At 44.4% G+C, this 15,707-nt stretch overlaps 1 pseudogene; it reads left to right on the top strand.

Annotated features, from left to right (window-relative positions):
• Nucleotides 1–14,930, top strand: part of LOC101832854 — a 36,360-nt pseudogene extending 21,430 nt beyond the window's left edge.
• The last annotated feature ends 777 nt before the right edge of the window (nucleotides 14,931–15,707 follow it).

Below are 15,707 nucleotides of genomic sequence, written 5' to 3'. Positions count from 1 at the left end.
CCCAAGCCAACAGTTTTATAATTAATATATCATCTGTGTATTCACTGGGGGCTCAAATAGCTTCAGGAAACTTTACAACAAAATGGTGCCAGCATTTTCAAAATGGTGGGGCAGGAATTTCTGTGTAAAACGTTACAAAAGCTTAAAAGGGAATTCTAAAGACAAGATAACATTGTCAAGCATGACTTCTTTGCAACACCATTTTCTTCACAAGCAGAAGCTCACAGCTCCTTTATGAGAGGCTTCCTCAGCATAAGTGACAAAAAATGGCATGGCTCTTTTAGTTATGCTGTTCAGCAGATAAAAAACCTATAGCCAGAAAAATATAAAGATTTACAGCAAAAACAGATTCAGATGAAGAAAAACCTCTAAAAGGTTTACAGTGTGTTACAAAATAGGCTTGGAAGAGAAAAGAAAAAACAATAAAGTGGTTAAAAAATAAAGAACTAGAGTGCTCGTGAGGCACAGGCAAGCAGATCTCTGTTATTTCAAGGCCAGCCTGATTTACAGAGTGAATTCTAGGACAAGCAAAAGTACAGAGAGACTCTGTCTCAGAAAATGAAAAAATGAAAATAAATAAAGTAATTAAAAAAGACACTTGGAGATGGAAAATACACAGAGAGTCTGGATAGTATATCTTATTGTGTTTTGTTTTAATTGTTTGATTGCTGAGGAGTTAGCAACTACTAACAGACATTTGATTATAAATGCTGCTGGATTAATACAACTTTATATTTTGAAAATGCCTTAAATTCTAAATTCAAGTCTAAGGACATGCTACTTTGGAAAAGAGGCTTTATTTTTATTTCTGCAGAAATGAAAAGTTGTGGATTCCTTCCAGAATAATATGGTTTAACCAAGCAAGACCCCCTGAAGCAGTGGCCCAGGTGATCCAATATCTAAAAACAGCTGAAATGATGCATCCTCAGACTATTGCATTCAGGATTTGGCCAGAGATCTGTATTTTCTCCATATCCCATGGTATTGACAATGTGGATGACTATCCCATAGAGTGCAGAGTCAATGGTATGAAAGCTATACTTAGGCAGGTCTCCTGTGCATATCGTTCTCCTAAGACTAAGGTCACAAGTGTCTGGGCCATAAGTGTATGGTTCTGATGAGCTTATGAGACTTCATTGGAAGAAACTCAAGGCACCAAGGGAACAAAATGAGGAGGCCCTGAGAATGAATCTGTCCCCCATGCACCACACAACTGGTCCCTTTGAAGCCCCATAGACATCTCTGTCACCTTCCAGCTAAGATGATATTCCATCTTTTTAGAGCAGCTGTGATGGGAGATGTCATTCTGTAAATATGTCTCTCTTATTGGTTGTTAATAAAGCACTGTTGGCCAATAGGGAAGCAAGATAGGTGGGACTAGGAGTCAGTCTAGGAGGACTCTGGGAAATGTAGTCAAGGCTTGGAGTCCCCATGTGATCCCAGGAGGGACGAACACAAGTCTGGCATTCTTGTTAAGATTAGACCTTATAAAAATGTGTACTAGTAGTTATGGGTTAGTAATTAAGTCAGAGCTAGCCATTAAGAAACCATAACAGCCAACAGCTTCATAATCAATATAGTATCTCGTGTGTTATTTGGGGGCTAAAGCAGTGAGGGGACCTAGGTGGGATCCCACAACACAGCTAGAAAGCAGGGCTGACTGGGTGCCAGGCTAGGTTTCTGTGTCCTACAGGGAGTACAGAGGCCCCCACTATGGTGCTGACAGACCAAGGGCCAGGGTACAAAGGAGAGCAGCCCCAGAGTGAGCTGCTGTTCTCTCAGGATGCAGGGATGTTCATCAGCCCTTTTGATCATGTGTGATCTGGAGGAGTGGAGCATAAAGAGAGAAGTTGAGAGGAGCATGGGGAGACACTCAGAGTAAGGGGGCAGAGCAGTGTTTGAAACAGAGAACCCCACAGCACATGGATCTCTGGAAGATGCTCCTGGAAGGAGTCTCAGCTAGTATAAGGGAAACAATAGCAGAGTTGGGGAGTAGATGTACTGCATTAGGAGGGTGTATCAGGTCACAGAGAATGGATATGCAGCCTTGTATCCCTCTGCAATGGATTTCTGACTCTCAGAGACACCTGATCACAGATGAGGACACCATAGGTTGACACTGTGTGAAAGAAGAGGACTGATCTTCAGTTTGGAGTCTCCTAAGGGAGACAAGGACTTAGAGGATACTCCAGTTTGTAGGGGAGAAGACACAGGAGAGGACAGAGGCTCATCAGCAGGAAGTTTATTCTTATTCTTGGTGAATCTGAAAGAGTAATGAAAGTGGGTGGCAGTTCTTATCCAAACTTAATCAGTATGTACACAGTAATCTGAAGTCTGATGTTATAGGCTTGACATCCCAGAGGAAAAACTCAAGATGGTGCTTATCAGGGAAGTGACTCAATAGCTATACATATTTGCTTCATCTTCAGACAATCTTTATTTATCATAAGCAAGGCAACACCACATTATCCAGGCACCATTTCTTTAAAAGAAATATATGACAAATCCAGGTTCTCACGATTCCATAGTCCCAGTGGCTCGAAGGTGAAATCAAATGTTGACTGGAAACACAAGAGTAAAGAACATAAACAACAAAAAGTCATCCAGTCAGGTGTCATGGTCTAGAGGGAAAGATGCCAGGAAGTCATCCCCCCAACACCAATCTACACTGAATGTGAGCAGGGATCTGAGGGTGGTGAGCCAGGGTCATGTTGACACCTGAGCAGAGAGTGCCACACATAGGGAATGACAAGTGTAGGGCACCTGAAGACATGGAAGTCAGTAAATGACAGTAAGACACCCACTCACACACCTAAGCCAAGCTCGGGACACAGGGCCTCACCTTAGCCAAATACAAAGGTCCAGTTATTGATTGATCTCAATCTTACCTTACAGCCTCCCATTGTGGGTGCCCTTCCCCCTGTGCCCAGCTCACTATTGAATCAGTACCATCCAGTGTTGCAGAAGTAGCAAGTGTTCTTCTAGTGGTTCACAATCTCCCAGAGAATCTTCGAGCCTTTTTCTGGTACAAAGGAGCAATTGTTTTCAAGAACCTTGAGGTTTCCCGGCACATAATACCCACAAATTCATCTCTGTTAGGCCCTGCACACAGTGGTAGAGAGATAATGTACAGCAATGGATCCCTGCTGCTCCAGAATGTCACCTGGCATGGCACTGGATTTTATACCCTACGAACTCTGAGTGCAGATCTGAAAACTGAATTAGCACATGTGCAACTCCAGTTGGACGGTAAGTGATTTCTTGTGATCACTCAGTCCTGGGTTATGTGTACACACACAGGATACTCTTGTCTGATCTGTTCATACCTTCATTCTGTACTGTGTCCCATCTTGGTGTTTGATCATTTAGTGCAGAACACATATACTAGAGACAAATGGCCATAGATGAGACTCCTGCCCTGACTCAACCATCAGAGGTAGGTGTGCATGTGTGCGTGCGTGCATGCGTGTGTGTGTGTGTGTGTGTGTGTGTGTGTGTGTGTGTGTGTGGAGAAAGGGTAAGTCATTGCAAGTGTATTAGACTCTGTCTTGTCTTTGGCATTCTCACCATGAATATGGTACTGAAAGGGACCCTGATGGCATCAGGCATACCTTGCGATCCTCAGAGAGAGGTGAGCACCAGGATTCCCTGATTCAATCTCTCTTCAGGCTTGATTACAAGTGACCTTGGAAAGTATTTTGCCAGGTTTGGACTCTTACTTCCTTATGGAGCTGAGAAGGAACAATAGTTTTTGGATTTCCATATTTCACAGCATGTGAACCCAACTAGTGCACTGTTCTGAGTGTCACAATCAAGCTAGATCACCTGGGAACCTCCTTCTGAGACTCAGCATTGAGGGGACAGGTAGACTGGTGCCCAGGCCATCCACCAACTCTTCTGATGAACTTATGAAATTTCACAGGAAGACCATGGTACCCAAGGTGAAGAACAGAGAACACAGGTTCACCTGGTATTTGCTTGTCCTCTGGAGTCTCCCCCAGGGAATTTCCTCATGCAGTCAAATAGTAACAGGCTCTGATGGTCTTTACATTTCCCAGACATAAGCTTCAGTCATCCTATTGATCACCAGGGAGTGATATTACCTCACAGTCAAACCCTGAAGTACTGATTTCCTGGAGAAGATGAAAGAAATTTATGTGATTTCCATTTCAGTCCCAATACACCTGCAGGTCCCTTCCATAGACCAATCTGACCTACTAGTACTTCCTTTGTCTTAGAAAAGTACTATGCTCAGGGACCATGTTCAGCTTTCTAGCATAGGGAAAGAGAGGGTAACCACAGGGGAATTACCAAGGGAAGGATAGAGATGTTCCTAAAACATCAGGGTGGACATGGGCAATCCCAAACCATACCTCAGCCAACAAAAGAGGCTGGAATTCAGGTTTCCATTTGAAACCCTAAACGGCAGGGTGAGTCCACACCTTTCCAGGACACAGGTGACCTTCTCAACAGACAAGACATGGATCTCCTGATACCACTGTTCCTAGATGTCTGTCCTGGATCTGACTTTGAATGGTCACCCTAGTGATAAGCAATGAGTGTCCTTCCCCTGCCATCACTCAGGTGGTGCCTTTCCAGCCATCACAGACATCTGTCACCTTCTTATGAGAGCAAATTCCACCTCACCAGAGCATTGGGGTCACTAGGACCACTGGGTATACAGCAGAAATTTTGGAATCACAGAATGCATAGAGATGAGAGAGTCCCCTCTTTGGTGCTACAGAGCCAAGACCAGGACACAGCAGAGGGTCAGACACAATGTAAGCTGTTGGACTTTGGGACACAGGGTTGATTACTGGCCCATTGGTAACCGTGTGGTCTGAAACATAGAAAGATTTGGGAAGAGAATCACCAAGCAATGTCAAGAAGAAGAGGGAAAGTGCCTTGGACAAGGACCCATCTACAGTCCATGCAGCTCTTTGATGGGCATCTTACTTGTAGTATGCTTAGCCCAGAAGGGGACAGCACACCAGGGCTGACTCAGGTACATCAGAGCTGACCCCAGGAAAGCAGAGCTGACTGCAGGATAGCAGAACTGATTTTGGGACAGCAGAGCTGACTCTAGAACAGTTGATTCTGGGAGGGAGGGAGCAGTACTGGATCCATTGGAGGCCCCACCTTTTCCAAGAAATCAAGATCCCCACATAGTCCAAGGGACAGCATGGGCAAGGGTTAGTCTCAAAGTGAAGAGAGTTCCATGGTCATATATGGAAGGGGGAGTTCAGGCCCTGAGCATAGTCTCTAAGGAGGACAAGAGTCTGAAGGAGAATAAATGTGTCTGCTTGCAACCTTAGTAGAGGTTACATAGAGGGAGATAGCGTTCCAGAATCAAGAAGTTGTCAGTGCACAGGAAATGATAATGGGTAGGGTTGAAAGTCAGATTGGTTTTTATTCAGTGACAATCAGGTTGGCTGCTATATTCTTGAAATTGACATTCCCAAATATGACAGGTGACAAAGAAAAGAATCTAACTTGGGTGGGTCAGTGAGGTGTCTTGTTAAGTGAAGGCAAATTCTGCCATGCCCAGTGATCTGAGTTTAGTCCCCAGCTCCCATGTGGTAGAAGCAGAGAACCCTCCCTCTCACTCCTCAAAGTTGTCCTCTGCCACACACATACTGTGGCATGCAGCCAGTAATATACACATCTATGTTGGAATGCACATGTGTTCACACCTCCATGCATTCATGAACACTTGAAATGGAAATAAATATTAAAAATTAAATAAAACCCAGGACATGATGAACCTTGGAATATTTGTTGCTTATTCTCATGTTCATTCATTCATTCATTAATTCTCCATTCATCCTCCACAGCTGTGGCTTCCAAAAATGAGATTAACCCTGGTCTTCACAACAGTATATTCCAGGTGGAACTGAAGATAGTCCAGTAAAGAAAACTCAAAGGTGAAGTCAGCTGTTGGTTAGAACCACAAGATGAAAAAACATAAACAACATAAAAGTTAGAGAGTCAGGTGTTAGGGTTTATAGGAAAACAAGCCAGGAAGTCATCCCCCTAACACCAATCTAGAGTAAATGTGAGCAGGGGTCTGAGGGCAGTAAGCTGGGGCCATGTTAACAACTGATCAGAGAGTGTAATAAAGAAATAATGAAATGTGCAGAGACACTGAATGCATAGAGGTCATGTCCTGACTCAACTAGTAAGACACCTCTTGGTTGAGCAATAGACACACCTGCTCAGGACACAGGGCCTCAATTTAGGTGAATACAAATCCTACATCTAATGTATCTTTCTTCCCTTCTAGCCTCCCATTGTTGGCACCATCCCATCTCTGATGAGCTCAATATTGAATCAGTTCCACCCAGAGTTGCTGAAGGGGGAAGTGCTCTATTAGTGGCTCACAATCTCCCAGAGAATCTTTGAGCCTTTTTTCTGGTACAAAGGAGAGAATATGTTCAAGAACCATGAGATTGCCCAGCACATAATAGCCACAAATTCAAGTATGCTGGGCCTTGCACACAGTGGTACAGAGACAGTGTACAGCAATGGATCCCTGCTGCTCCAGAATGTCACTAGGAATGACACTGGATTCTATACCCTACGAACTCTAACCACGGATCTGAAAGTTGGAGTAGTGCATGTACAACTCCGGGTAGACAGTAAGTGATTCTCTGTGATCATTCGGTGTTATGTGATATTCAGACACATAGCATTGTCTTTTACAGCCTGTGTATAGTGTCTCCATGTTGGTGTTTGAACACTTACTGGTGGACACACATGATGGAGACAAATGGTGATAGATCATGCTACATCATCTGACTCCCCCTCTGTCAAGAAGGTCCTTGATGCTATGCTCAGGATGTGGTCTTCTATAACAATTTGTTCAAGGGTACTTCCCACCTACTCTTCTAAGAGGTTTAATGTGGCTGAATTTATGTTAAGGTCTTTGATCCATTTGGACTTAAATTTTGTGCATGGAAATAGATATGAATTTATCTACAATCTTCCACAATTCAGCATCCAGTTAATGCCAGCAGCATTTGCTGAAGATACTTTCTTTTTACATTGTATAATTGTAGCTTCTTTGTCATAAAACAGGTATTCATAGATTTGTGGATTAATATCTGGGTCTTCTATTTGATTCCATTGGTCTACTTGTCTATTTTTGTGCTAATACCAAGCTGTTTTCATTACTGTAGCTATAGAGCAGAGCTTGAAATAAGTGATGCTGATTCCTCCAGAAGTTCCTTTATTTTGTCAGGGTTATATTGGCTATCCTAGGTTTTACTGTTTACCATATAAAGTTGAGTATTGTTCTTTCAAGGTCTGTGAGAATAATTGTGCTGGGATTTTTATAGGGATTGCATTGAATCTGTAGATTGCTTTGGTAAGATTGTCATTTTTACTATGCTGATCCTAGCTATCCAAGAGCATGGGAGACCTTTCCATTCTCTGATATCTTCTTTAATTTCTTTCTTTAAAGACTTTTCATTATTGTAATACAGTTCTTTCTCTTGTGTGAAAATGTGGGATCAGGAAGATCAAGTTGGGGGGAGAATAGAGAAGGAGAGCAAGAAAAGAGATACCTTAATAGTGAGAGACATTATAGGTTTAAACAGAAATCTGGCACTATGGAAATATCCAGGGATCCAGAAGAACCTAACCAATAGTGTAGAGGATACCTTAAATACCCTTCCCCTATAATGAGATTGATGACTCCCTTAAATACCATCCTAGAGCATTCATCCAGTTGTTCATGGAAGCAGAAGTAGATATTCACAGCCAAGCACTAACCCAAGCTGCAGGATTCCAGTCATAGAGAGAGGAGTGATAAGCAAAAGGGTTAAAACCATGATGTGGAAATCCACAAAAACTGCTGACTTGATCACAAACCCAAGTCTGACATCTTGGGAACCAACATAGTACCAAACCAGGCGCCCTGAACATAGTGTCAGTTGAAAGTCTTGAGCTGTTTATGAAGCCTCTGCCAGTGGAACCAATATTTATGCCTAGGGCACACATGGGTTTTGGAAGCCCATTTGCTATGGAGGGATACAGTCTCAGCATAGATACACAGGGGAGGGCCTAGGTCCTTCCCCAAATGAGGTGTCAGACTTTGATGATTCCTCATGAGAAGCCTCACCCTCCCTGGGGAGTGAATGGGTGTGGGAAGGGAATTTGATGGAAGGCATGTGGGGATGGGAGGAAGAGGGTACTGGAATTGGTATGATTTGTATGTAAAATAAGATTGTTTTAATTTATATGAAATTAAGAAAGAAAGTCCTTGATGCAAAATAACTAAGCCTAAAATGTCAGATTATGCTCAGTATCATGGGGATCTCAATTCACATTTCAGTAAGAAAGACCATGTCGACATTAGGAAGGGCTGCTTGAGGTAGCCATGGCATCTTAACATAGAAGCAATCACAAGGAAATCTTGACCACACTCAATTGTCCTAGGCTCAACTGCTGGTGCCTATAGGGGACATTTTGCCAAGGTTAGACTATTAATTCCTCTTAGTGCTGAATGGGAGCAATGGTTTTGGTTGTCCATGTCAAAGTGGGGCATTTATTTTCTCCAAACATGAGTTTCATAAATAAAATCTAGGAACAGATACAGAGACAGTGGAGGAGTGATGCCTATTAGTTTGTTCTTCATTGCTTGCTCAGTCTTGTCTCTTATGTCACCCTGGATCTCTTAGGATAGGAGCAGAACTGCTTTCAGTGGGCCAGGCCCTCTCACATCAATCATTAGTTTAAAACTTAGTACTAGAGATTTGCCCACAGACCATATGGTGATGGCATTTTCAATTGTATCCTAATCTTTCAAATTGGGTGTAGCTTGCGTGATATTGACACAAAACCAGTCATCCTAGAATGTAAGTCTTTTCTAAACCTGATCTTGCCAAGACTATCAGATTTCTGGCCCTTATCCAGTCCTCGATTTGTGCGATTCAGAGCAGAGCAGCAAGAATATGTAGAAGTTGAAGTCAGAGGTTGACTGGAGGCACAAAGGAAACTGAGACAAAATAGGTATAGAATGAAGATGTCTGCTTTGTGAAGATAAAGTTCAGAGGAGGCCTCATTCCAACTTCAGTGTGCAGTGTTTGACTGAGGGCAGTGAGGGGTAGCTGTATAGACACACCAGGAGAGAGTTCCATGTAGAGGAAATGATATATTCATGGGAACTGAGGAAATGAAGGTCATGTTGTTGACATCGAATATGTTGGTCAGAAACACATCTTTAGACTGAGTGATGAACCCATCTATTTAGGATGAAGGTTGCTATCTTTCCACCAAGTACAATGATCCTTGTGATAACTGTTTTTCCTTTTGTCTTTCAGCCTCACTTTCTGGGTGCTGTAACCTTCTCACTTCTGTCCAACTTATGATAGAGCCAGTGCCACAGAATGCTGTTAAAGGGGAAAGCATTCTTCTCCTTGTTCACAATCTGCCAGAAGATCTGCTAGCCTTTGCCTGGTACAAATCATTGTATAGCACCCAGGGTTTTAAAATTGCAGAATACAGCAGAGTCGTGGATTACATCACCCAGGGGCCTGCCTACAGCAGAAGAACTATGATGTACCCCAATGGATCCCTTCTGCTCCAGGATATCATGGAGAGAGATGTAGGAATCTATACACTACAACTTTAAACAGAGATTTCAAAACTGAAAAAGCACATGTACAACTCCATGTCTCCAGTAAGTGTTTCTCTATGGACTCCAGCTGCTGGGTGTGGCTTATCCTACACTGAACTTCTAGGATTGGGCTGTGACTGCTAATACCCCCCCAATTGTTTCCCCACTCAGAGTTTTGGACACATACTGCAGGACACACATGGAACAGACAAACTGTAATGTATCAGAACCCTACACCTGTCTTTACCTGTAGAGTTGAGGTCCTGTACTTGGTAAACTCAACCCCAGGATGCCAACTGCAGCCAAAACACCTGGATCCCTCACCATACACAATCCCCAGAAAGATACTGTGGGATTCAGTAAGGTCATGGGAGATGAAGTCATGGGATCATCACAGAGAACACCAGGAAGCCCTGACTGCAAAATTCTATCTCTGACTAGACTCCAGGTGATACTCAGGAGCTTTAAGTTATTGCTTGATTTTGAGCTAACAGGAACAAGGCTATACTTGTGTGTGAAACCAGCTAGTGCAGAGTCATGGAAGCTATAGTTAGCTTAGGTCACCTGAATTTCTTACACAGAGATAGCGCATGAAGAGAATAGCCAGCCAGGTTCCCAGACAGCTGAGTAACTGTGCTGATGGAATTATTAGACCTTACAGGAAGGTCATGAACCCCAAGGGGAGTAACAAGGGGCAGAATCCTTTTTGCAAACAATTGTCCTCTAGGGTCCAATTCTGGAATTCTCTCCTGCAGGTAAACAGTAACAAAGGTACTGATCTGCACAGCTCCCACACAGGAGGGACAGTTCCTCTAGTAATCATTAGGTGGCTATAGAAGAACATAAAATCAATACCTAGAAAAATATTTTCAGGAGCCATAAGCTTAATTGTAGCCTACCTTCCATCCATGTCCCTATAGATCTGGAGGTCACTTGCAGTCTTCTTAGACATCCTGGTTGCTTCCTGTGTTTCTAAGCACACTTCTCTGCCAGAGGACCCTATGTTACCACCCACTACCTCCGGATATGTCCCATGAGGACTTCAACTAGACAGATGTCAGTTGCATCCCAATGAGGACATGCAGAGACCTATGGCATAGATCAACCATCACAGGAAGATAGAGGGTCCCTCTGAAACTCTTCCCAGGTTAATGGAGCCACCAATGTCTCTCCAGGACACAGGTCACCTCCTGCCTCATATACTCATGAATCTCCTCCTGGGTTTCATGCCCCTGACTGGTGACTTCATTGAGAGTGGATCTGTCCTCTTTCCCAGGCATCACTCATCTGGTCCCTTTCCAGCCCTCATAGACATCAATGACACCTTTCTGTGGGGATTGAATCCCAACTTCCTAGATCATTGAGAACAAAGGCAGGCTAGGTGCTCTGTTAGATTCCATGTCATAAAGGATACATTGAGAGAACATAACAAAAGGCAGCCCTGGGGGGGAGCTGTTGTTGTCCTAGGTCACAGAGATGATCCTCAGCCTTGTTGCTCATTGCATGGTCTGCAGGACTAAAAAAAATATACATAGAGAACCTGACTGAGAGTTGTAAGGACAGAGAATGCCCTTGGACCCCATTCTTGACAACATTCACATTAACCTCAGAAGTGCTCCTGCCTGTCAAGTGCAGAGCTCAGAGCGTAGAAATCTACAAAGATTGGGGAAGTGCTGGAGGAAAAGCTGTTCTCCACAGAGGGAGGCATAACACATGGCAGGCCCTGTGGAGGCCCACTGTGAACTTCTCTGCAAATGGAGCAGCCCCTACTAGTGACTCCTGTTCAAAGGAGAGGAGAACACTATCTGATAGTGCAAGTGGAAGGGCTAGAGCCTGGCTAGAATCTTCTAAAGGATAGGAAAGGCTGCATTCTAGGTACTGTTACCTGCATTCAGACACACATGCAGGATGGCATACACATGATCATGCACAATGTGTTCACACCCACCAACACCTACACACCCACTCCACACAAATGCATAAGTTAATGTAACCTGGAATTGTAACTCGTGTCAGTAACGCCACACATGAGAATTTCATAAATACCAGGACATAAAAATCCATGGACATTCATTCCTCCATCCATCCATGTGTATCTCAGCCTATTCATGTATTGGGCTTTCCAGAAAGATCAGATGGCTTTTTCTTTTTTTAGCATTTTTTTATTTTCCAGTTTAAATTTAGATTAGAAACAAAGTTGCTTCACAAGTCAGTTCCAGGTCCCTCTCCCTTTCCCTCCCCTCCTCCTGTGCCCTTCCCCCAAGCCCCCCATTATTCCCTCTTTTCCCCAGGGAGAGTGAGGCCCTCCATGGAGGTGTCCATAGTCTGTCATTTCACACAGGGCAGGGCCTAGACCCTCCCCCAAGAGTTCAGGGTGAGAGTGCATCTCACATTGTTGGATGGGAGTCCAAAGTCCATATGTATAATCGGGATGAGTACTGATCTGCTGCCCAAGGCTCAATAGATTACCTAGGCCTCCTCACTGACACCCACATTCAAGGGGTCTTGGTCAGTCCCATGCTGGATTCCCAGGCTGATGCCTGGGATTCAAGACTTAACCTTTGTCAGGTCAGCTGTTTCTGGGGTTTAAACCAGCCCAGTCTTAATCCCTTTGGTCATCAGTCCTCCCTCTCTGTTACTGGCTTTCTTGAGTTCAGCTCAGTACTTAGCCGTGGGAGTCTGCCTCTTCTTCCATCAGCCACTGAATGAAGTTACTGTTTTCCAGACTCTCTGGCCATGGGATTGTAGGCTGGCACTCCCCAGATTTATGTCTAAAATCCATATATAAGAGAGTACATGCCATGTTTCTCTTTTTGTGACTGTGTTACCTCACTCAGGATGGTTTCTTCTAGTGCCATCCATTTGCCTGTAAATCTCAGGATTCCATTAAAACACCAACGACAATTTATGCTGGAGAGGATGTGGTGAAAGGGGAACATTCCTCCATTGCTGGTGGGAGTGCCAACTGGTTCAGCCACTTTGAAAATCAGTATGGAGACTCCTCAGAAAAATGGGAATAAACCTGCCATATGACCCAGCAACTCCACTCTTAGGCATATATCCAAAAGATGCCCATTCATACAACAAAGATGTCTGTTCCACTATGTTCATAGCAGCATTATTTGTAATAGCCAGAACTTGGAAGCAACCTAGATGCCCCTCAACCGAAGAGTGGATAGAGAAAATGTGGTACATTTACACAATGGAGTACTATTCAGGAGATGACTTTTTCTAATAAGGCCCCAGCTCTAGTGGACTGGAAGACAGACTAAGAAGCCATCTCAGAGTGAAGTCAGGGGTTGAATGTACATAGAGAGATAAAAGAGATCAAAGAGGTCAGAATGGGAAGACTGAGGTCTGCAGAGGAAAAAGTGTGGGAAGACACCCACATTTTCTGAGTGTGAGCACACATGTGAGAACAGCGAGTGTATAAACACAGGAGGAAACAGCTCTCCACACGGGAAGTGACACAGTCAGGTGCACAGAGGTCACAGAGGTCATTTGTTTATTTCCTTACTCTGAGTTTGATAGCTGCTCCCACTCACCTCACCTGAATGATAGTGTAAGCGTATCAGTAATCAGGACTCAACTTTTCATCAAACACCAAAGTATTGGTATTGATGGATTTGTTTCTCTTTCCTTCTACCCTTCATTTAGCCTGCAGGCTTCCTCCCAGTGCTGGCCAGCTCTCTGTTGAGTAGTACCACCCAATGTTGTTGAAGGGGAAAATGCTCTCCTGCTGGCTCATAATATCCCAGACAACCTTCGAGCCTTTTCCTGGTACAAAGGGGTAACCATTGTCAGCAGACATGAAATTGCATGGAAGGTGGTAACTGCTGATAAAAGTTTGCTGGGACCTGCACACAGTGGTAGAGAGACTCTGTGCCCCAATGGATCCCTACTGCTCCAAAACACCACCCAGAAGGACACTGGATTCTACACCCTTCGAACCTTAAATACACAGTTTGAAACTCAAGAAGCACATGTGTACCTCCACATATTCAGTAAGTGATTCTTTATGGCCTCTGGACTCTGGTGGGGTTCATTTCCCTTTACACACGCAGGACTTATTGTTGTGGACTGATTGTGTCCCCTCTACATTCTGTCTCCATATTGGGGTTTTGGTACTTAGTGCAGGACACACATTGGGTAGACTTACTAAAACAGACCAGAATCTCTCACCTGACTCTACCTGTGGAGAAGGCTTTGTGCTGAGTAACTCAGCCCAAAGATGTCTGTCAACCTCAAAATATTGGGATTCTCATTATAACCATGTCCTTGAGCAAGACTTCATGGGAATCAGGCATGGTCTATTAGCGAAACTATGTTTTCATCATGGTGAGGTGAACATCAGGAAGCCCTGGATCCAGACCTCTGTTCCTGACTCAACTCCAGCTGACCATGGAGAGCTTGTCTGCAGGGCTGGAATTTGACTTCCTGTCAGCACTGACATGGAACAAGGCTTTACCTGACTAACACCCATAGAATGTGGAACCAAATGTGTACTGCCATCACAGCTACAATTAACTAGGTTACCTGGGCATCTTGTACACCTCAATGGACAGGTGCCTGGAAAAAACCAACCCTTCTTATGGGGTTAGGAGACTTTTGAGGAAGGCCAGGCTGCCCAAGGGAGGGACAGATGAGACAGGTCCCAGGAAGCTCCTTGTCCTTAGGGGTCCAGCCTAGGGAATTCTCTTCTACGGGTAAATAGTAAAAGATAATGCTGATTTGGGCAGCTCTCCATCCCAAGGTCAGATCATTGCTCATATCTAAGATTAATTCAGAGCCCTGACAATGATCATGCACTGTGCGCACTGGTGAAGGGAAACAGACCAGGAAACACAGAGGCCAAACTAGGGTCACACAGGCCATGGGTGACAGACCTAAACCACAAAAAAATCTCTTTATTGTCATAACCCCAATGTCTTCACCCTGGAGGGTTTATTAAGTGTCCAATGACTACAGAGGAGCTGGTCAAGATCTTTTAAGAATTATTATCATTTCCTCTCCCTCTTTTGCTTCACAGAGCCTGTGACCCAGCCGTTTATCCGAATCACCAGCACCACAGTTACAGCACAGAACTCTGTGGTCCTCACCTGCCTCTCAGGTGATACTGGCATCTCCATCCCTTGGATCTTCAATAACAGAACTCTGCAGCTCACAGAGGATAACGCTGTCCCGAACAAAGTGCCGACTCAGCATAGATCCTGTCAAGAAGGGGGATGCTGGAGAGTATCAGTGTGAGGTGTTTAATCCAGTCAGTTCAAAGACCAGTCTCCATGTCAGCCTGGTTGTGAAGAATGCATGACCTTTCTGCTCTCATCCTACAGCAGATTTAGAGCAATTCTTTTTTTTTCAATTTTTTTTATTTTAAATAGCTTGTTTTACATGTCAATCCCAGTTCCCTCTCCCTCCCCTCCTCCCCCACTCCCCTTTCCCCCCACCCTCCCACCCTATTGCCAAATCCTTCCACATAGGGGATATCAGAGTCTGTCATTTTACTCTGGGTAGGGTCCAGGCACTTCCCTAAGAGTCCAGGGTGAGAGAGCATCCCTCTTTGTGCTATAGGCTCACGAAGACTGTTTGTATATCAGGGATAGACACTGATCCACAGCTCAGGGCCCCATAGGTTGCCCAGGCCTTCTCGCTGACACTCACATTTGGGGGGGTCGAGATCAGTCCCATGCTGGCCTACCCACTATCAGTCTGGGATCCAAGAGCTCTCCCATGTTCAGATCAGCTGTCTCTGCTGGTTTTGCCGGCCCATTCTTTGCCAATTTGCTCATCACTCCTCTCTCTCTGTCACTGGGTTCCTTGGGTTCAGTTCAGTGATTAATTGTGTGTTTGCCTCTGCTTCCATCAGTCACAGGATGAAGGCTCCCGGGTGGTTATAGACATCAAGTTCATTATCAGGAATGGGCATTCGAGGTGGTCCCTCCACTATTGCTTAGCTTGCCAATTGGTGTTATCCCTTTAGATCACTCGAGGTCACTCTGGTGCCTGATCTGTCTTCGAACCTATGATTCCCTCTTCCCCCTATTCTACCCCCACCCCCTCAACTTCCTGTTCCCCCATGACCAACTCT

This window comes from Mesocricetus auratus, unplaced genomic scaffold (genome assembly GCF_017639785.1).
Source record: "Mesocricetus auratus isolate SY011 unplaced genomic scaffold, BCM_Maur_2.0 Super-Scaffold_100038, whole genome shotgun sequence".
Taxonomy (NCBI): Eukaryota; Metazoa; Chordata; class Mammalia; order Rodentia; family Cricetidae; genus Mesocricetus; species Mesocricetus auratus.
Note: the sequence above shows the minus strand (reverse complement) of the source record. Positions and strands in the feature narration are given on the sequence as shown.